Source organism: Sus scrofa, chromosome 6 (genome assembly GCF_000003025.6).
Source record: "Sus scrofa isolate TJ Tabasco breed Duroc chromosome 6, Sscrofa11.1, whole genome shotgun sequence".
NCBI classification, from domain to species: Eukaryota; Metazoa; Chordata; class Mammalia; order Artiodactyla; family Suidae; genus Sus; species Sus scrofa.
The window spans coordinates 15,595,700-15,618,770 of NC_010448.4; the positions used below are offsets into that span (position 1 = coordinate 15,595,700).

Consider the following 23,071-nt stretch of genomic DNA (forward strand, 5'->3'; position numbering starts at 1 on the left):
CAGACAATTTTTTGCCCATGTTCTCTTCTAGGAGTTTGATGGTGTCTTACCTCATGTTTAAGTCTTTAAACCATTTTGAGTTTATTTTTGTGCATGGTGTGAGGGTGTGTTCCAGTTTCACTGATGTAAATGCAGCTGTCCACTTTTCCCAGCAACACTTACTGAAAAGACTGTCTTTTTCCCATTTTATGTTTTTGCCTCCTTTGTCGAAGTTTAATTGACCATAGGTGTCTGGGTTTATTTCTGGGTTCTCTGTTCCATTCCATTGGTCTGTATGTCTGTTTTGGTGCCAGTACCAACTGTCTTGATTACTGTGGCTTTGTGATATTGCCTGAAGTCTAGGAGAGTTATGCCTCCTGCTTGATCTTTTTTTTCTTCAGGGTTGCTTTGGAAATTCTGGGTCTTTTGTGGTTCCATATAAATGTTTAGATTGTTTGTTCTATTTCTGTGAAAAATGTCATGGGTAATTTGACAGGGATTGCATTGAACCTGTAGATTGCTTTGGGTAGTATGGCCATTTTAATGATATTAATTCTTCCAATCCAAGAGCATGGGATATAGTTCCATTTCTTTGAATCCACTTTAATCTCCTTTATTAATGTTTTATAGTTCTCAGCATATAAGTCTTTCACCTCCTTGGTCAGGTTTGTTTCTAGGTATTTGATTTTTTTGGGGTGCTATTTTAAAAGTTATAATGCTTTTATTTTCCTTTTCTGGTGGTATACAGAAATGGAATCAATTACTTTCTCTTTTTTTCTTTTTTTTTTATGACCACACCCACAGAGTATGAAAGTTCTTCCCAGGCTAGGGGTATAACTGGAGCTACATCTACTGGCCTACCCCAAAACCACAGCAACACAAGATCCGAGCCACATCTGCAACCTACACTTCCACTCATGGCAACACCAGATCCTTAACCCATTGAGCAAGGCCAGGGATCAAACCCTCATCCTCATGGATCCTACTCAGGTTTGTTACTGCTGAGCCACAGTGGGATCTCCCTAGAATCGATTTCTGAATGTTAATCTTGTATCCTGCTACTTTGCTGAATTTCTTGATCAGTTTGAGTAGTTTTTGTGTGGAGTCCTTAGGGTTTTCTATATACAGTATCATGTCATCTGCATAGAGTGACAGTTTTACCTCTTCTCTTCCAATGTGGATACCTTTTATTTCTTTTGTTTGTCTGATTGTTATGGCTAGGACTTACAATACTATGTTGAAGAAAAGTGGTGAGAGTGGGCATCTTTGTCTTCTTCCAGATTTTAGAGGGAAGGCTTTAAGCTTTTCTCCATTGAGTATTGTATTGGCTGTGGGTTTGTCATAAATGGCTTTTATTATGTTAAGCTATGTTCCCTCTATACCCTCCTTGGTAAAGGTTTTTATCATGAATGGATGTTGGATTTTGTCAAATGCTTTTTCTGCATCTATTGAGATGATCATGTGGTTTTGACTTTTCTTTTGTTAATGCGGTGTAGGACATTGATTAGTGTACGTTGAACCATCCTTGTGAACTTGGGATGAATCCCACCTGATCGTGGTGTATGATCTTTTTTATATGTTTGATTTGGTTGGCTAAAAATTTGTTGAGAATTTTTGCATCTATATTCATCAAGGATATCAGCCTATAGTTTTTTTTTTGGTAGTATCTTTGTCTGGTTTGGGTATTAGGGTGATGGTGGTTTAATAGAATGTCTTTGGGGAGTTCCCATCGTGGCTCAGTGGTTAACGAATCTGACTAGGAACCATGAGGTTGCAGGTTCGATCCCTGGCCCTGCTCAGTGGGTTAAGGATCCAGTGTTGCCGTGAGCTGTGGTGTAGGTCGCAAACGCGGCTCTGATCCCGCACTGCTGTGGCTCTGGTGTAGGCCGGCGGCTATAGCTCCGATTTGACCCCTAGCCTGGGAACCTCCATATGCCATGGGAGTGGCCCAAGAAATGACAAAAGACAAAAATAAATAAATAAATAAATAATTTAAAAAAAAGTAGAATGTCTTTGGAAATGATCCTTCTTCTTCAATCTTTTGGAAAAGTTTAAGGAGAATGGGTGTAAGTTCTTCTTTGTATGGTTGGAGAATTTGCCTGTGAGGCCACTGGTCCTGGACTTTTGTTTGTACGGAGTGTTTTTATGACATACTCAATTTCATTTCTAGTGATCAGTCTATTCAATTTATCTGTTTCTACTTGATTCAATTTTGGTGGGCTGTATGCCTCTATAAAGTTGTCCAGTTCTCCTAGGTTGCCAAGTTTGTGGGCATGTAAGTGTTCCATAGCATTCTCCTATGGTTTTTTTGTTTTGTTTTGTTTTTTGGGGTTTTTTTGTTTTTTTGGTTTTTTTTTTTTTTTTTTTTTTTTTTTTTTTTTTTTTTTTAGTATTTCTGCAGTATCTGTTGAGGATTTCTCCTTTTTCATTTCTTATTTTATTTGAGTTCTTTCTCTCTTCTTCTTGGTGAGTCTGGCTAGAGATTTGTCCATTTTGTTTACCCTTTAGAAACCAGCTCTTGGTTTTGTTGATTTTTTTTGAATCTCTTTTATTCATTTCCTATCTGATCTTTATGATTTCCTTCCTTCTGCTAACTTTAGGTTTTGTTTGTTGTTCTTCTGATTCTTTTAGGTGGTGGGTTAGGTTGTTGATTTGAGATTTTTCTTCTTTGAGGAAGGCCTGTATCACTATGAACTTCCCTCTCAGAACTGCTTTTGCAGAAGCCCATAGATTTAGGAGTTTTTTGGCTTGATTTTTTTGTTTGTTTGTTTTTGCTTTTTAGGGCTGCACTCACGGCATATAGAGATTCTCAAACTAGAGATCGAATCAGAGCTATAGCTGCCAGCCACAGCCACAGCAACACCAGATCCGAGCCGCATCTGTGACCTACACTACAGCTCATGGCAACACCAGATCCTTAACCTACTAAGGGAGGCCGGGGACTGAATCCACAACCTCATTGTTCCTAGTCAGATTTGTTTCCACTGCGCTACATGGAAACTCCTAAACTGTTAGTTAATATTAATGATAAAATAGTTTTAAAATCTGAAAAAGAATTATTTATCAGGTCTTCCTAACAGACCTATACATACATGTCCTAACTTAATTTATGGTGAAAAAATGTCCTATAAGCTTATACCATTCTCCATTGGTGGTACCAATGGTCTGTGTGGCTCTCTTTCTGCTTTGCCCTCCTCAGTCCAGCTGCTGCACTTTTCTCTGAGGCTTTGACGTCCCTCTGTCTTGGCTGATCTCCCCATCAGTTAAGTGGCTTCCCAGGGTGTGGGTTCCTTTCCTCTTTCATATCTCCCTCTTTCTTTTTTTTCCTTTTGTTCTACCCAGTTATGTGGAGTGTTTCTTGACCTTTTTGGAGGTTTAAGGTCTTCTGTCAGTGTTCATTGGATGTTCTGTGCAAAGCCTTCCAAATGTGAATTTTTTTTTATGTGTTTGTGGGAGAAGGTGAATTCCACATCTTACTCCTTCACCATCTTGACTCCACCCCTGTGAACTGATAGTTTAAGGGAAGGTAAAGTAGGGAAGGAGGAGCCTTACAAGTAAAGGTAATAATATTTTCAAGACTCTCAGAAAAGAGAGAGCTGGAGAATGAGGAATATAGAAAGAAAGCTGACATGGTTAAAGATAAAGACAATAGCTGGAGATGGTCATATAAGATGTGGATGGAGAGGAAGGTAAGGACTAAACTATGCAAAGGCCCTGAGATAGACTCCAGAGCAACAAGAATTCCAGCATGGCTAGAGTAGCATAAACAAGGACAGAATGTAGTTTATGAGATTTGAAAGGCAGGAGGTGCTACATAGTTTTGAAATGCTACCTAGTAGCAGTTTCTGCTGTGATAGAAATGTTCTCTATCTGCTGTCTGTTGATATCCACTATCCACTTGAATTGAGCATTCAAAATATAGCTAGGATAATTGACGAACTCAATGTTTAATTTTAATTTTAATAGCATCTAGCTACACTGATGTCCAATATAGTGGCGATATACTGAACTCTGGAAGTGGGGTTAATGTAGCTGGGGAACCTAATTTTAAATTAAAATTAAACTGAAATCGTCAAGTGTGGGTAGTGGCTTCCATATTGTATTGTACAGTTTTAGCCTTCTGGCCTTTGGCTTTTATTCTAAAGTAAATTTAAATTACCTAAGGCCTATAGCCAAATTTGTATTTTGTTTAACTTTTCAGCGAAGTAACAAAGTTTTCTTTTTTTATTTTTATTTTGTATTTTTTTTTTTTTTTTTTTTTTTTTAGGCTTCCCAGGCTAGGGATTGAATTGGAGCTACAGCTGCCGGCCAGTGCCACAGTCACAGCAATGCCAAATCTGAGCCATGTCCTTGACCTACACCACAGCTCATAGCAACACTGTATCCCCAACCCATCAGCAAGACCAGGGATCAAACCTACATCCTCATGGATGCTAGTCAGATTCGTTTCCCCTGAGCCATGGCAGGAACTCTAAAAGTTTTCTTTTTTGATAGGGTAAATGAGAATTGAATGTATATGAAAAGCTAAGGAAATACATCTTTTCCTTGACTCTCATTTTTAATTAATATCTTGGGAAGTACCTCAGAAAGTGAAATGTAGGTAATTTGAGTATATTAGCCTTTTATTTCCTGCCTAAACTTAAATATCTCTTTTTTATTAAAGCCGTCTCAGCAGATGAGATAGTTCCTCTCGGTTAACATTCTCATAGAGCCCTGCTCTTTCTCTTCATATGTCTTGCCATATATTAGTTTATGTATATATTAGTATACTGTTTAATATCTCCACCACAACCCCTAACCACATAAAGATTATTATTTAGGGCAGGATCTGTGTTTTATTTACACTGATTCCACAGTACATAAAATCATAGTAGGCCCTTAATGAATATTTGATAACTGAATAAATGAATGAATAACTATACAGCAGTCTCTTCTTCACTATACTGATCCACATCCTTATTTATCCATACTGTTACCCACCCACTTCTGGCTACAAAAGGTTAGGGACTCTCCTTAACCATTTATTTATCCCATTTCATTAAAACTATTATTTTGTTTTGTTTTGTTTTGTTTTTTTTGTCTTTTTGCCATTTCTTGGGCTGCTCCCGCGGCATATGGAGGTTCCCAGGCTAGGGGTCTAATTGGAGCTGTAGCAGCCAGCCTACACCACAGCCGCACCAACTCGGGATCCCAGCCACATCTTTGACCTACACCACAGCTCACAGCAACGCCAGATCGTTAACCCACTGAGCAAGGGGTTCCTAGTCGGATTCGTTAACCACTGCGCCACGACGGGAACTCCTAAAACTATTATTTTGGAGTTCCCATTGTGGCTCAGTGAAAATGAATCTGACTAGCATCCATGAGGATGCAGGTTTGATCCGTGGTCTTGCTGATGGGTTGGGGATAAGGACATGGTTCGGATTTGACATTGCTGTGGCTGTGGCACTGGCCAGCAGCTGTAGCTCCAATTTGATTCCCTAGCCTGGGAAACCTAAAAAAAAAAAAAAAAAATGAATCCAACCAGGAATCATGAGGTTGCGGGTTCAATCCCTGGCCTCACTCAGTGGGTTAAGGATCCGGCATTGCTGTAAGCTGTGGTGTAGGTCGCAGATGCGGCTCAGATCTGGCGTTGCTGTGGCTCTGGCGTAGGCCGGTGGCTACAGCTCGGACTAGACCCCTAGCCTGGGAACCTCCATATGCCATGAGTGCGGCCCTAAAAACACAAGAAAAATAATAATAATAAAATAAAACTATTGTTTTATGTTTGCTTGTTTGTTTTTGCTTTTTAGACCTGCACTTGGGACACATGAAGGTTCACAGGCTAGGGGCTGAATTGGAGCTACAGCTGCTGGCCTATGCCACAGTCACAGCAAGGCCAGATCTGAGCTGTGTCTGTGAACTTCACTACAGCTCAGGGCAACATCAGATCCCCAGCCCACTGAGTGGGACCAGGGATTGAACCTGCGTCCTCAAGGATACTAGTCAGGTTTGTTTCTGCTAAGCCACGATGGGAACTCCTCATTAAAACTATTGATAAGCATAAGTGTAAGACAGTATTGATTATACTGTTGTTAATCCCTAAATAGTCTTTATTGAGAGACCTTTTCCAGCCCAAGAAGAAGGAATCTAACCATCTTAAAGTAAGAACCAAAAAACTAGTAAAAAGTTAGCTAGCTTGGTGATCACTGTAGCTCAGAACTGAATTACTCTACAGTAACAACCCACTGTTTGTCCCTCAGCTTTCATATAAGTGATGAGAGTCTACTTTAAGTGAATTGCCCATTTTGAGACAGAGTGATAGGGTGTATGATAAATGGCAGTTGTCTCATGGCATTTTGCTTAGCTATCTTTACACAGTTCCACCATTGTTAGGTTACTTAAAGATGTATTTGCCCTTATGTTGAGTTTGTCTTGGGATTCATTCTCGCCGAGAACCCTCAGTTCTAGTTCTGTAGCACATGACAGACTTTCAGTTACTTTGGTTTACAGTGGGACTGATTTCTCTAGTATTTTAAGGAGTTGGAGAATTGTCTGAAGATCTTACTATAATTTTTGAATTTTACTAAGAGGTGGAAACTTATCATTGAGCTATTTTCTTTCATGAAATGAACAGCAATAGGGCTGAAGTGAGCATCCAGTGACCTGGGTTTCAGTGTTAGCCTGCTTCTAACTCACTGTGTCACCTTCAGTGTACTTAATTACTTTGTGCTTCAACCAACCAACTGCAAAGAGAATTCTCTCCTAGTCCCTACCTCTTAAAGTGATATTGAAACCAAAAGAGCTCTGACTTGAACCCAGCCAAAATCCAGATTGGGACGTGAACCCATGGTTTTTAAATTAGTATCACTCATCTGGTGTCTGGTCTTAATGAGGCTCAGGTTCTTTATGTCTCAGTGAGGAAGGAATTCAGCAAGAGACAAAGCGATGGTCAAGAAATAGATTTATAAAGATATAATGCTTGTAAGGGATACAAGCAGGCAGGAAAAGAGGCTCGGCACCGAGGATTATGTGGGCTACATTTTTATAATCCAAGGAAAATGGAGTGTGTGAAGAGACTGCCTTCTCCCTCTTTCTTTGAGTAGACATCAAGCTTACACCACTAGCTTCTCTCTTGTGTTGGGTAAGAGAGTGTTTGACACTATGAGGTCAAAATAAGACTGTGTTGGTGCTTATTCAAATTAGCAGAAGGGTGGTAACATTTGCTACAGTATGTTGAATCATCTCAGGTTTCCATATAATGAGGGTCTCATCTTTGGAATGTCATCTTTCCCTTAAATTCCTGTCCTTGGTCCTAAGGATCATTATCTCGCTGAACTTGAATGCAGGCCTCATTTTATCTTTCACTTAATGACTCGAGGTGTATCTTGTGCTTTTATTTATGGTTTTATAGTTAAGCAATACTGCTTTGTTCCACGACATTCTGATGGCTTTCTTGAGTGATTATTAATTTCCAGTGGTCTCCCAAAGTTCCCTAGGTTTCCCTCTCTACCTATGGCCCCTTACTGGGACTTCTGCAACTGCATGTATAACTATCCTACTCTATCCCTATCAATATTAGAAATAATAAAATCATTCACCATAGTGAAGCATGCTAATATCCTACAGAACTAATTCTATGTAAAGATTGTTGAATGTGTATGTGTAGGATTGCTGGTGTTTCAAGCCCAGAAAAACAGTGGACCCTATTCAAGTCACCACCATAGAGAGCCTCTTAAAAACAGGTTGATTCAGCTATGTGATAGTTTAGGATTTTTATTGATATATAGTTCTCTTTTCCTTCTGAAAGAAAAACCTTGTCTAAAAGGAAGAATTAAAAGTAGTAGATTCTCAGGAAACTAGAGCCACAATGAACTGTATGTATGTCCAAGTTCCCGTTATGGCTCAGTGGAAACGAATCTGACTAGTATCCATAAGGACGCAGGTTCGATCCCTGGCCTCGCTCAGTAGGTGAAGGACCCAGGCATTGCCTTGAGCTGTGGTGTAAGTCACACACGTGGCTCGGATCTAGCGTTGCTATGGCTGTGATGTAGGCCAGCAGCTGTAGCTCCGATTTAACCCCTAGCCTGGGAACCTCCATATGCCATGGGTGCGACTCTAAGAAGGCAACGAAAAAAGAACTGTATGTATGTCAGTTTGTTCTTTAAGGAGGTCTGGCAATTACTTTGGAATCCTAAGCTTTTGTATTTTTTCCAGGTGTTTTTATGTCTCATCATTCCTAATGAAACAAACAAACAGTTAAGAGAAAAGCCACAGGTTATTCTGAAAAGGCACCAGATTTCTCAGGGGAGTGGTTTTCTTAGGTGGTGCTCTGACCACAGTGCCAAGAACCACATTGGTCCCCTGAGTAAAGCATGGCTTCTTTGAATTATAAGATGCTGCACATTTTCTATTCCCATTGTTGTTTCCAGGATTTCTTATCTCCTGCCCTGGCAAATCATAAAACACACACACACACACACACACACACACACACACACTCTTATACCTGATCCCTGTCCAGTGCACCCAGTTGAGGGGAGGGAGCAGAAAAGACAAAGTCATTTATATAATGTGTCTCCCTGCTGAGCCCCTAATGGCCGAAGCTTTTGTTCTGCATTCAGTGGCTGCGTGTGATGGGCAGGGAGCCGCAGTCTCCCTTTGTTCCATGGCCTTATTCAGCAATTTAGATCCATCATAAAAATCAAATATGCATGTTGCAATCGCCTTGCCTACAACAGCTTCAATTTTCACCTTTCTTTAATTTGAACTCCACAGGGGAAGAAAGAAAAGAAAGGGAGAAAGGGAGAATGGGGGAGGAAAAAAATTGCTTTGTATTTTTGCTTAGTGGACTGTGAAAATAGGCAGTAATGAAAAAATATATTTTTAATCTTATAGATGCATCCCATTCAAAACAGCACATACCACCAAACCAGGCTAGTAGAATCCCTTCTGAAAATGCCCTCAAACCATACCAGTTAGCTAAGGCTCAAAAACTGGACATGAAATGATGGGAAAAGAGAAAAGCATGTGAGAAGACTGTCTTTTGGGCTTGAGGAGTCCTTTCTTTTGTGAAAGAAATTATCTGAGGAAAGGGTTCATAGAGGGAATGACAAAGAGATTACAGTTAAATATATATTTCCTTTCCAAATAAAAATGAACACATTGACAGAGATGTTTTTGTCCAGTTATTGATTTGCACACTATATTTAAAATTTTCCCAGAACTTCAAAGGAAATATTCCCTGGGGTTCAAATAAATTTGCATCAGCACAGCTTTGGTATTGATTATTCAGAAAAATATAGAAACCCTTTATCTATTTTATTATTAGACTTGAGCAAAGATTTTACAGAGGGGTTCGTGCCCTAATATAAACAATATGGGCAACATTTATTCAATATATTAAATAAAAGATATGGAAAAACTGTGCCTCTTTATGCCTGGTTTCACTTACTAATACAGATTTTGAAGGCTCAAGCTAAAGTTGAACCTGACCAGTGTGAACATCCTATGCCTATTCTTATAAAGGGAGCTCTCTCAGGGTAATTCCAGGGAGATTTGCTGGAGGGAGGCATCATTAGACAGACACTGAACATAATGTAGGATGGATGCACACTGAAAGACTGATCGTGGGCTTCATTCAAGGTTGAAAAGCCTTTGATTGTCTTGAGTGGAGCTTCTTCCAAAGATGTACCAAATGAGTTTGGGATCAAAACCAATTTCACAAGTTTGATCCAGTTGTAATGTGGAAATCCACCAGATTCTGCTCTGACTAATTAGAGATGTGTGAAGAGGGTTTCTCTTTCCCAACATTATTGATTTTCCTTCCAAACCCCCCAGTTTCACAGAGAAAATCTCTGGCATTTAAAAGTGTTCAATTTAGTACAGTTCACTGATGCATGTAATCTTTGCTAACTGCATCTCATATTCTCTGAACTTGGTTTTTCAGGCCCTCTTATGTTCTGGGTATATTTTAGTTTTACTTTAGGTTTTAAATGAAATCAAAGATGCACCCAAGGACATAAGAGCACAGAGAGGATAAATTTAATATTTGGATTTTTTTTTTAGTTGCAATTTTCCCTTTCCCTCTCTTGGAAATATAGGAAATTTAAAAAGAAGTGTATTTAAAAAAGTGGATTCTGCACAATTTAAGCTTACATATAAGTCAAGAGATATACGGCTTGAATCTTATCTGTCCTGGAAAAAGTGAGAAAATTAAGATGGATAGATAATAGTACTTGGAAATTTACAACATTGGAGAAAACCTGTGATCTACTAGCGTAAGTCAGGCAAAAGCTATGACTGTGTACCATCTCAACTCCTCTCTGCCCAACCATCTTTTAACACTGCCCCACATCTTTTAGAATATTGTGAACGAACACCATACCCTGTAACTTTTCATTAAAGCCAGAGCCAGCCATATGCTGGTATTTTATGTCTTCAACTTCTCTTATATAAGGAAAGATGCTATACAGATGTTTCGTATGATAAACTTTGCATATTGGAGTGTGAAGCCTTTTCTCATTGCATTTAAGATAATATATAAAGTAAATCTTTAATTGAACATTTCCTCTCCCCTTTCATATGGGAACTTTTCTTTGCCCTTAGTTCTGTCTTCTCAAGAAATAAATTGTAGAAGACCTAGAGGAAAAACTGACCATTTTCTTGACCAGTCTTCCTTATCAGGCTGCCGGGTTTACATTTCAGGTCATTCCAACTACTGCCGTTATTCTTACCTTTGCTTTAAACATAAATGTTAATTTTATTTTCTCTCAAGATCTGAGAGTCCCTTTTTCCCCTCAGTATTAAATACATGTTGAACTAATGACAGATCTCAATTACTGATCCTTTCTCTACATATGCAGTCATATAGAAGATGAGGGTACAGACTCAGAATTAAGACATTCTCAGATCAAATTCTGTTTCCATCCTTGACAAGCTCTGTGACCTTGGGAAAGTTAAGCCTTAGTGTCTTTGTTTGTAAGATGATTATATGAGGATAATGGCACCAATTCACAGGATGGTGAGAGTTAAATGAGATTTTGAAAAGTGTTGTTTCAGGTTGGGTTCCTAGGGGAGCAAGCTCTTAGGTCAAGATTAACATTCAGTTCTTTATTATTTATTAGGGAGTGCTCTTTGGATCAACACCTGTAGGAAAGGAGCTGCCCTGCACTCTCAGCAAAGACCTCAGCCAACCCCAAGGTAAGTTTTTTGAATGAGAGGAGACAACTGAGGGCTGCCTTATTTTAGGACTCCCATCAAGAAGTCCTTCATTCTTGAAGGTGGACCTGGGGGGCAGATTATAATGTCTATCAAAAGTGTTTAGTAAGTGTTCAAGAAATATTAGCTAGATGGTAGTACTAATATATTTACCTGTGAAACCATTCTCATTTTATGAAATCCCAAACAGTTGCTCCCATTATATACTTTAGGTACAAGGGGCAGTTTATGTTGTGGTAAGAGCATAGCTCTGGAACTGGACATTATAAGTCCCATTTCCCCACCTATTTGATTAGTGCCTGCCATATAGAAAACTCCATTGTGCCTTTTGTTGTTACCGTTTACTTCTTTCTCTTAAGTTAAATATGTAGTTGAAAAGTACTTTAGAATCAGAGAACTCTTGGTTTAAATCCCAGCTCTGTTACTTAACAGCTCTTTTTATCTTGTGCATGTTTTTTAATGTGATGCTTAGTTTTCTCATCTGTAAAACGGAAGTAATGATGTCCTTCATAGAATCAACAAAGAATAAGGAGATATTATGAAACTGTGTTTCAGTTTCTTTTCTGAAATATAAGAATATCCTGTGGTTATGAACATAGGGGTATATGCCTCACTTTGAATTATAGTTTAGTCTTGATATATGGCCAGAAGTGGGATTGCTGGATAGTATGGCAGCTCTATTTTTAGGGGTTTTTTTGAGGAACCTCCATACTGCTCTCCAGATGGTTTCACCAACTTGAATTCCCACCAACAGTGTGGAAGGGTTTCCTTTTCTCCACACCCTCTCCAGCATTTATTTTTTGTAGACTTTTGATGATGGCCATTATGATCAGTGTGAGGTGGCACCTCATTGTAGATTTGATTTGCATTTCTCTCTAATAATTAGTGATGTTGAGCATCTTTTCATGTGCCTACTATCCATCTGTATGTCTTCTCAGGAGAAATGTCTATTTAGGTCTTCTTTCCATTTTCAGTTGGGGTGTGTTGTTTTGTTGTTTTTGTTCCTGAGATGCATGAGCTGCTTTTGTATTATGAAAATCAAGCCCTCATTGGTCACATTGTTTGTTCTCCCAGTCTGTAGGCTGCCTTTCCAAATTTTTTTATGGTTTCCTTTACTGTACAAAAGCTTGTGAATTTGATTAAGTTACATTGTTTATTGTTGCTTTTATTTTTATTACCTTAGAAGACTGATAGAAGAAAACGTTGGTAGAATGTGTGTCAGGAAGTTTTGCCTATGTTCTCTTCTAGGAATTTTTGCTTGTTTAAAATTTTAAGATTTTTTACTTAAGTATAGTTGATTTACAGTGTGTTAATTTTTGATGTACATCAAAGTGTCAGATATATATATATATATATATATATATATATATATATACACCCACACATATACATATACATTATTTTTATATTCTTTTCCATCATTATCTATACTAAATTGTATATTGTTCCCTGTGCTATACAGAAGGCTCTTGTTGTTTATCCATTCTAAATGTAATAGTTTGCATCTACCAACCCCAAACTCCAGGTCTATTCCACCTCCAAACTCCTCTCCCTTGGCAACCACAAGTCTGTTCTGTTTCTGTTTTGGAGATGGGTCTCTTTGTGCCCTATTTTATTTATTTATTTATTTTTGTCTTTTTTGTCTTTTTGTTATTGTTGTTGTTGTTGTTGTTGTTGTTGTTGCTATTTCTTGGGCCGCTCCCGCGGCATATGGAGGTTCCCAGGCTAGGGGTTGAATCGGAGCTGTAGCCACCTGCCCACGCCAGAGCCACAGCAACTCGGGATCCGAGCCGCATCTGCAACCTACACCACAGCTCACGGCAACGCCGGATCGTTAACCCACTGAGCAAGGGCAGGGACCGAACCTGCAACCTCATGGTTCCTAGTCGGATTCGTTAACCACTGCGCCACGACGGGAACTCCTGGGCCCTATTTTAGATTCCACATGTAAGGGATATCATATGCTATTTGTCTTTCTCTTTCTGACTTCACATAGTATGAGAATCTCTAGTTGCATCCATGTTGCTGTGAATAATATTATTTTTATTTTTATTTTTTTATTTTTATAGTAGTTGATTTTCAATGTTCTGTTAATTTCTGCTGGGCAGCAAAGTGACCCAGTTATATATATATAAAGTATATATTCATTCTTCTTTTTCTCATATTCTCTTCTATCCTGTTTTATCACAAGTGATTGGATATAGTTCTCTGACCTATACAGCAGAACCTCATTGCTTATCCATTCTAAATGTAATAGTTTGCATCTACTAACCCCAAATTCCCAGTCCACAAGTCTGCTTTCTATGTCTATGAGTCTGTTGTAATAGGTTCATCTGTGCCATATTTTAGATTCCACATATAAGTGATATCATGTGCTATTTGTCTTTCTCTTTATGATTAGCTTCACTTAGTATGAGAGTCTCTAGTTTCATCCATGTTGCTGTAAATGGCATTATTTTGTTCCTTTTATGGCTGAGTAGTATTCTGTTGTGTATATGTACCACATCTTCTTTATCCATTCATCTGTCAAGGGATATTTAGGTTATTTACACATTTTGAGCTGTTATGAAAAATGTTGCTATGAACATTCTAGTGCATGTATCTTTTTGAATCAAAGATTTTGTCTGAATATATGCCCAGGAGTGGGAATGCTGGATCATATGGTAATTCTATATTTGTTTTTCTGAGGAACTGTTTTCCATAGCATTATTGAAATAATACCATTATACCATTTTACATTCCCACCAGCAACAATGTAGGAGAGTTTCCCTTTTCTGCACACCCTCTCCAGCATTTGTTATTTGTAAACTTACTAATATTTGCCATTCTGCGTGGTGTGATGTAGTAGGTACTTCATTGTAGTTTTTATTTGCATTTTTCTAATAATTGGTGATGTTGAGCCTTTTTTCCATGTGGCTAGTCCCTATCCTTATGTCTTCTTTGAAGAATTGTCTATTTATGTCTTCTGTCAATTTTTCAATTGAGTTGGGTTTTTTTGGCTCTTGAGTTGTATTAGTTTCTTGTATATTTTGGAGTTTAAGCCCTTGTCCAGTGCATTGTTTGCAATTATTTTCTCCCATTCTGTAGATTGTCTGTTTTTTTAATGGTTTCCTTTGCTGTGCAAGTTTGATTAGGTCCTATTGGTTTATTTTTGTTTTTATTTCTGTTGCCTTGGAAGACTAACCTAAGGAAACATCTGTATGGTTGATGTCAGAGAATGTTTTGCCTATGTTGTCTTCTAGGAGTTTTATGGTGTCTTGTCTTGTATTTAAATCTTTAAGCCATTTTAAGATTATTTTGTGCATGGTGTGGGGGTATGTTCCAGTTTCATTGATTTACATGCAGCTATCCATTTTTCCCAGCACCACTTGCTGAAGAGACTATCTTTTTATGATTTTATATTCTTGCCTCCAATGTCAAAGATTAATTGACTGTAGATGCCTAGGTGTATTTCTGAGATCTCCATTCCATTCCATTGATCCTTGTGTCTGTTTTTGTACCAGTACCATACTGTCTTGATTTCTGTAGCTTTGTAATATTGCCTGAAGTCTGGGAGAGGTATACCTCTACTCTCCCCTACCCCAGGGTAACTTTGGCAATTCTGGGTCTTTTATGAGTCCATATATTTTTGTATTATTTATTCTAGTTCTGTGGAAAATGACATGTGCAATTTGATAGGGATCACATTAAACCTGTAGATTGCTTTGGGTAGTATGGCCATTTTAACAGTATTCATTCAGTATTCATTCTTCTAATCCAGGAATATGGGATATCTTTCCATTTTTTTGAATCCTCTTTGATTTCTTTTATTAATGTTTTGTCATTTTCAGTGTAGAAGTCTTTCACCTCTTTGGTCAGGTTTATCCTAAGGTATTTTACTATTTTGTTGTGATTTTAAAAGGTAGTGTTTTTTATATTCCTTTTCTAATATTTCATTGTTAATATACAGAAATGGAACCAATTTCAGAATGTTAATCTTGTATCCTGCTACATTGCTAAATTCATTCATTAGACGTATTAGTTTTTGTGTGGAGACCTTAGGGTTTTCTGTATATAGTATCATGTCATCTGCATATAGTGACAGTTTTGCCTCTTCTTTTCCAATTTGGATACTTTTATTTTTTTGTTTGTCTGATTGCTGAGACTAGAACTTCTAATACTGTGTTGAATAAAGGGGGTGAGAGTGAGCATCTTTGTCTTGTTCCAGATATTAGCCAGAGGCTTTCAGCTTTTCTCTATTGAGTATACACAGAAGGAACAACAAAGAATAAATATGAAGATGTAAAAACATCCTTAAAAATCATAAAATGTGGGGAAGAAGAGTTAGAAAATCTAGGCTTTTTTTGTAGACTGTTTTTGAGACTATATGACTATCAGGCTCACGCAGGAAGATATAGGACGGGGTTCACATCCTTGAAAAACAGGGCAACCACTAATCAAAAACAAATCATACATTCACAAAAACTGAAAAGAAGAGGACACAAGCATAAATTAAAAGGAAATCAATCATCCAACAAAAAAAAAGAGAGGAACAAAGGATAAACATAGAATCAACTGGAAAACAAAGTTTAAAATGGCAGTTAATACATATTTATCAATAATTACCTTAAATGTCAATGGACCGAATGCCCCAATCAAAAGACATAGAGTGGCAGACTGCTTAAAGAAACAAAAGCCTACAATATGCTTCCTACAAGAGACTCATCTTAGGGCAAATGACATATGTAACTTAAGAAAATCATGGACTTGCAGAATAGACTTGTGGTTGCCAAGTGGGAGGGTGAGAGAGTGGGGTGGTTGGGGTTAATAGATACAAACTATTGCCTTTGGAATGGATTAGCAATGAGATCTTGCTGTGTAGCACTGGAAACTATGTCTAGTCATTTATGGTGGAGCATGATAATGTGCAAAAATAGAATGTGTACATGCATGTGTAACTGGGTCACCATGCTGTACAGTAGAAAAAGTATTAGGGAAATAACTTAAAAAATAATAATAATAATACAGTGGAAAAAAAAAATGAGTGGTTGGAGGAATGGCACCCTGGTAATGAACCCAACTAGTATCCATGAGGACTCACGTTTCCCTAGCCTTGCTCAGTGGGTTAGGGATCCAGTGTTGCCATGAGCTGTGGTGTAGGCCACAGATGTGGCTCAGATCTGGTGTTGCTATGGCTGTGGCATACACCAATGGCTGCAGCTCAAATACAACCCCTAGCCTAGGAACTTCCATATACTGTGGGTGTGGCACTAAAAAGGCCAAAAAAGAAAGAAAGTGAGTGGATGGAAAGAGATATTTCATGCAAAAGGAAATGACAGGAAAGCAGGGGTCACAATACTCATATCAGACAAAATAGACTTTAAAACAAAGGCCATAAAGAGAGCCAAAGAAGGACACAATTTAATGATAAAAGGATCAGTTCAAGAGGAGGATATCACAGTTATCAATATATATGCCCCTAAGGTAGGAGCACCCAAATGTATACAACAAATTCTAACAGACATAAAAGGAGAAGTTGATGGGAATGCAATAATAGTAGGAGACCTTAACACCCCACTCACATCAATGGACAGATCCTCTAGAGAGAAAATCAACAACACAACAGAGATCTTAAATGACACAGTGTAACAGACTTAATTGATATTTTCAGGACATTACATCCAAAAAAAAAAAATCAGAATATACATCCTTTTCAAGTGCACATGGAAAATTCTCTAGAATTGGCCACATACTGGGACAAAAAACTCACCTCAACGAATTTAAGAGCATATAAATTATATCAAGCACATTCTCTGACCACAGTGGCCTGAAACTAGAAATCAAGCACATGAAAAGAAATGAGAAAAAACTGACTACATGGAGACTGAACAACACACTACTGAAAACCAGTGGGTCAACGAGGAAATCAAAAGGGAAATTATAAAGTACCTTGTCACAAATGACAATGAAAACCTAATCATTCCAAATCTATGGGATGCTGCAAAAGCAATTCTTAGAGGAAAGTTCATAGTGATAACAGGCCTTCCTCAAAAAATAAGAGAAATCTCAAATCAACAACCTAACCTATCACATAAAAGAATTAGAAAAAGAACAAAGAAAACCTGAAATTAACAGAAGGAAGGAAATAGTAAAGATCAGTGAGAAAATCAATAAAATAGAGATTCAAAAAACAATAGAAAAAATAAATAAAACCAAGAGCTGTTCTTTGAAAGGGTAAATATAATGACAAACCTCTGGCCAGACCCACCAATAAGAAGAAAGAGAGACTCCAAATAAACAAAATAAGAAATGAAAAAGGAGAGATCTCAATGGATGTTGCAGAAATCCAAAAAACGCAAGAGAATGCTACGAACAATTATATGCCAACAAATTTGACCACTTAGAAGAAATGGACAACTTTCTGGAGACATACAGCCTGCCACAACTGATCTAAGAAGAAATAGATCATTTGAACAGACTGATCACTAGAAACGAAATTGAATGTGTAATAAAAACACTCCCTACAAACAAAAGTCCAGGATCAGATGGCTTCACATGTGAATTCTACCAAACACACAAAGAAGAATTTATACCATTCCTTCTTAAAGTTTTCCAGAATATTGAAGAAGCAATAATTGCAGACATTCTGTGAAGCCACCCTCACCCTAATACCAAAACCAGAGAAAGACACTACCAAAAAAGAAAATTATAGGCTGATAGCTTTGAATATAGATGCAAAAATTCTCAACAAAACTTTAGCTGACCGAATCCAGCAACATAAAAAAGATCATATACCAGGATCAAGTGGGATTCATCCCAACCTCACAAGGATGGGTCATCAGACACAAATCAATCAACTTCATGTACCACATTAGCAAAAAAAATTCAAAACCACCTGAGCATCTCAAAAGACGCAGAAAGCATTTTACAAAATTAAACATTCATTCACGATAAAACTGTTACCAAAGTGGGTATAAAGGGAAGATAACATAATATAAAAGCCATTTATGACAAACACACAGCTAATATCATACTCAGTGGAGAAAAGCTGAAAGCTTTCTCACTAAAATCTGGAACCAGCTACTTAAAATGAAGAAAGCATGGGAGGCTGATCAAGCCAAGATTTGTTAACTTTAGTGACTGCTAAAGCTGGGCATGGGACTTCTATCACACTTGGGTAATGTGAAAACCTTTGCATAGCTATTTAAAGATGCATTCTTCTACTGCCATTTTCTGTATTCTATGAAATCTTGATACATTATTGTTTTTATTAAGAATCTCCTTACTGTAATGTTTGCCATTGTGCAGCTCACTAAACATTGCCCTATGTGCTAATTTGATCAACTTTCTCACTTTGTATCTGCCCTGAAATGGTGATAAAGGGCCAAAAGCTTTCCTAGAAGAATTTCATATGAAGCCTTGAACATTTTGTTTTACTTAAAACATCCTTTCCAGGTAACTGAACTATGATGCAAGTTTTTAAGATGAAATTGCTAGAAATGTTTCCAGGATAAACATACAATTTATAAATCTTCAAAAATTAGCAATTAATGAATACATAATAGAATATAAATTTCCTCAATAAACCATAAAAAGTGAGTGATTAGTCATGTGTACTCTGTTAGGGAGGGCTCTTATGACTGGAGACTACACTAGGAGTGGGGTTCTTTTCTACCAGGTATGTCTGAGGGACTTCCTATCTCTTTTTACTTCCCATAGGGAAAGTTTGAAACATTATATGATATCCTAAAAATTAAATAGAATTTGATGAATTAGGAGCAGAAACCTGGATGGAAGTCACTGTGAACTGTAGTGTCTGCCTCTGGTTGTGAAGACTCAGTGGGAAAATCCTTCAGTCATCAATTTGGCAAATAATAATAATTATGATTCCCATTGGAAGTATTATAAGGAACCTGGCTCTGTTTGTCAATTCCAACATAGGATTCGCTTATTGATATTTGTTACCTCAGCCTCATTTTGCAAATTAAAACAAACAAAAAGATCATTTGGCAGCAAAAATGCCAGTAATTGTTTTTGAAACATAATTGCTTCTCAGCTTAGGGTTAGCCAAATTCAAATATGATGTATTTTGCCAAGCTCTGTAGTGGGGGATGGAGAGGCAAGACACAGATTCAGCCTGCTTATTCTTCAGTGTAACATCAGGGCAGTGAAACTGGAATGGGATGTAACCCATGACGGACACGTTCCTAGTTCCTAGATATATCAGCAGAGGAAACATACGAACATCCAGGAGTGTGAGATTGAATTGTCAGCCCTGATGCCATTCTCTCCTCAAATACTCAAAAAAATCCAGTATAACTCTGGGTTATAAACAAAAAGTTACCTGCTCTAACCAGCTGGTTTTCATTTGTTAACTATGGCATCTTAGTCTGTTTGGGCTGCTATGACAAAATACCATAGACTGGTAGTGTATAAACAGAAACTCATTTCTCACAGTTATGGAGGCTGGGAAGTCCAAGGTCAAGTTACCAGCAGTGTCTGGTGAGAACCTGCTTCGTGGCTCATAGATGGGAAGGAGGGGTGAGGGTTCTCTTTGGGGTCTCTTTTATCAGGGCACTAATCCTGTTCTTAAGAGCTCTTTACTCATGACCTAATCATCTCCTAAAGGCCCCACCTTCAAATGCTACCACAATGAAAAAATAGGTTTCAACATACGAATTTTGGGGGGAACACAAATATTCAAATATTCAGTTTATAGCACATGATACTACCTTGTAGCTATTCAGAGCATTATAATTTGTACTAGTCAGAAAAGCAAAAATAAAAACCTCGCTTTTTTCAGGAACGTTTCTGGTAAATGAAAGCAAGAACTTTGCTGTTTGAAATGGCAATAAAAATGTCAAAGTTCATTGAAATGTCACATTTTGTTACTCTTCAGCATTCTACTGACTATCCTTACCAGTGCTCTGAAGGAATCTGAACACTTAGCTAGCTGGGCCCACAACTATGGCAAGAATTTAAATTGAGCTGAGGGGCTTCAAGCAAATAAGATTCCTGATGGCAAATAGAATTCCCTGATTTGTAAGTGTTATTAATATATCTAGTTGATATGCAGAATAGCATCCTGTGGGATATTGACTATTGAAGTAATATTTAAGCACTTCTAAACTGTGAAACATTACCAAATGCGTCTCTTTTAGCGTTGTCCCACTCCAGTTGGCTGATGTAGTGGTCATTCATTCCTTCAGGAAATATTTTTACCAAGTGCATACTATGTGCCAACTACTTTTATAAGTACTGAAAAAATAGTAATAACTAAAACATAACATTTTATACATAAATATATTATGAATAAAACAAAAATACGGAGTTCCTGTCGTGGTGCAGTGGTTAACAAACCCGACTAGGAACCATGAGGTTGCGGGTTCGATCCCTGGCCTTGCTCAGTGGGTTAAGGATCCGGTGTTGCCGTGAGCTGTGGTGTAGGTCACAGACGCGGCTCAGATCCCGTGTTGCTGTGGCTGTGGCATAGGCCGGCAGCTACAGCTCCGATTAGACCCCTAGCCTGGGAACCTCCATATGCCACAGGAAGCAGCCCTAGAAAAGGCAAAAGAGACAAAAAACAAGACAAAACAAAAATACATAAAAAATAAAATGAATGAAATAATAAACTTCAGAAGGTAGTAAGTGCTATGAAGGAGAAGAAGGCTATTGAAGTAGTTTGTGGGCTTTTGATGGAACATTATGGAAGATATTATGAGAAAAATTGTATATATATATATATATATATATATATGTATGTATAACTGGGTCACTTTGCTGAATGACAGAAAGCAAAAATTGACAAAACATTGTAAATCAACTATAATAAAAAATTTTTGGAGTTCCCGTTGTGGTGCAGTGGTTAACAAATCCGACTAGGAACCATGAGGTTGCGGGTTTGATCCCTGGCCTTGCTCAGTGGGTTAAGGATCTGGCATTGCCGTGAGCTGTGGTGTAGGTCACAGATGCAGCTCGGATCCCGAGTTGCTGTGGCTCTGGCATAGGCTGGCGACTGTAGCTCCAATTGGTCCCCTAGCCTGGGAGCCTCCATATGCCATGGGAGCGGCCCTAGAAAAGGCAAAAAGACAAAAAAAAAAAAAAAAAAAAAAAAACCTTTTTTTAAAAAAGGAAATAGAGTATGGGGAAGAGAGTGAGTTGTGGGCAGAGAAGGAGAAATGTTTTAAATAGTTTAGTCAGAAAAGGTCAATATGAAGATCTGAGTGCTGGACAGGCCTGTGGGTGTTGACAAGTCAGCCATAAATTCCAGGTGAATGGAACAAGCATTGTGAAGACCCTGTGATAAGAACAAGTTTGGCCTATTCAAGAATGACAAGAGGGCCAGGTCATGAAGTAAGATCTTTGGAACTTGTTGTCTTAAAGCCACAGAAGGAAAAATGAATGAGAAAAGATAGGAAATGCTAAAATCTCTTTACTTACAAATTTTATTTTTGTGTGGATCTCTTCATAGCTAAAGAGACATTTTATAGAAAAATCTTGATTGTTTGGCTACTTTCCTGTAATGTTCTAAGAAATCTTTATCTTTGATGAGTTCCTGTCATGGCTCAGCAGTTAACAAACCCAGCTAGCATCCATGAGAATGCATGTTCGATCCCTGGCCTCGCTCAGTGGATTAAGGATCTGGTGTTGCTGTGAGCTGTGATGTAGGTCACAACACAGCTGAGATCCTGCATTGCTGCAGCTCTGGCATAGGCTGGCAGCTACAGCTTCAATTGGATCCCTAGCCTGGGAACCTCCATATGCTGCAGGTGTGGCCCTAAAAGACCAAAAAAAAAAAAAAAAAAAGAAATCTTTACCTTTGAATGGCATGTCACCATTCCTCCTCTTTTGATTATTAAGAAATACTCTCTCCAATGATTGCTTTTTGATAAAATTTACAAAGGAAATACAGATTTTTTTTTGCCTTTTCATCATAATCTTATCAAAGAAGATGGAGGAGAGGAAAATGCTACAAAAATACATACTATAGTAATTATACCTTTTGAAGCAAATTCTGCCTTTGTTATGATTGATTCAGGTCATTGTGTTCCATCAGATCCATGCCACTTACTCTTTGAATTTGGGCAGATTACTTAACCTCTCTTGAACTGTAGTTTCTTCACCTATAACATGTAGAGGTCACTACTCTTGATCTCACAGTGCTGGGAGGATTACGAGATTGGAAGCATGCTGTGTTTAGCATTGTACTAGGCACATAGAATACATCATGTTTATGGAGCACTTGCTGTTGTCATGTTACCATGAACATCTTCATTCCTTCCAGTCACCTCCCAGTAAACCTATTCTGCAGACTTTTTCAAGGAACCCCAATAAACTTTTATGTTGGCTTCCCCCTGCCCCTAGCTTATGCCATGGATCAAATGTCTCTCCAGTGTCCAGCTGAAAGAAACTGTATATTTTTGAAACCATCTTTCGTAACAAAAATGCCAGGATCCAGTGGTCTTTTAAAGCCTAGTATTAATTCAGGCTCCTATCAAGCTCCTGACAAAGCCTACGCATACTGTGTAGCTATGCCAGCGATTTCAGAGCATAGATGAAAACATATGAGTATATAGCCCTTGATCACCTGAACTGCATTTGGCAAGGCTCCAGTCATTCATTTCTGTCTAATTAATGACATTGCTGGCATATGGGGAGCATATAGTACAGAATGTGTTCCTATTCTGCCTCTGAAAACCTACTTTGTCCTCTACCTGAAAAAAAAAAATGTCAGCCTCTGCCTTTTGTTTCTTTATTGTGTCATTTTGAATGTAGTTGTTTTCCCTTTCTTCTTCTCCCTTCCTCCCTCTCTCCTTCCCCCTCTTTCTTTTCTTTTTTTCTTCCCCCTCCCACCTTTTTCTCCCCTCCCCTCGACTCCCTCCTCCTTTCCCCCCTTCCCTCCTTCTTTCTCCCT

The 23,071-nt window shown here is 38.1% G+C and overlaps 1 long non-coding RNA gene across 1 annotated transcript in view; it reads left to right on the forward strand.

Annotated features, from left to right (window-relative positions):
- Positions 1–23,071, forward strand: part of LOC110261269 — a 178,324-nt gene that overhangs the window by 75,124 nt on the left and 80,129 nt on the right. The window contains exon 2 of the long non-coding RNA XR_002345305.1: positions 11,085–11,160. This is a non-coding gene — a long non-coding RNA (uncharacterized LOC110261269). The remainder of the gene's footprint in view (positions 1–11,084; positions 11,161–23,071) is intronic.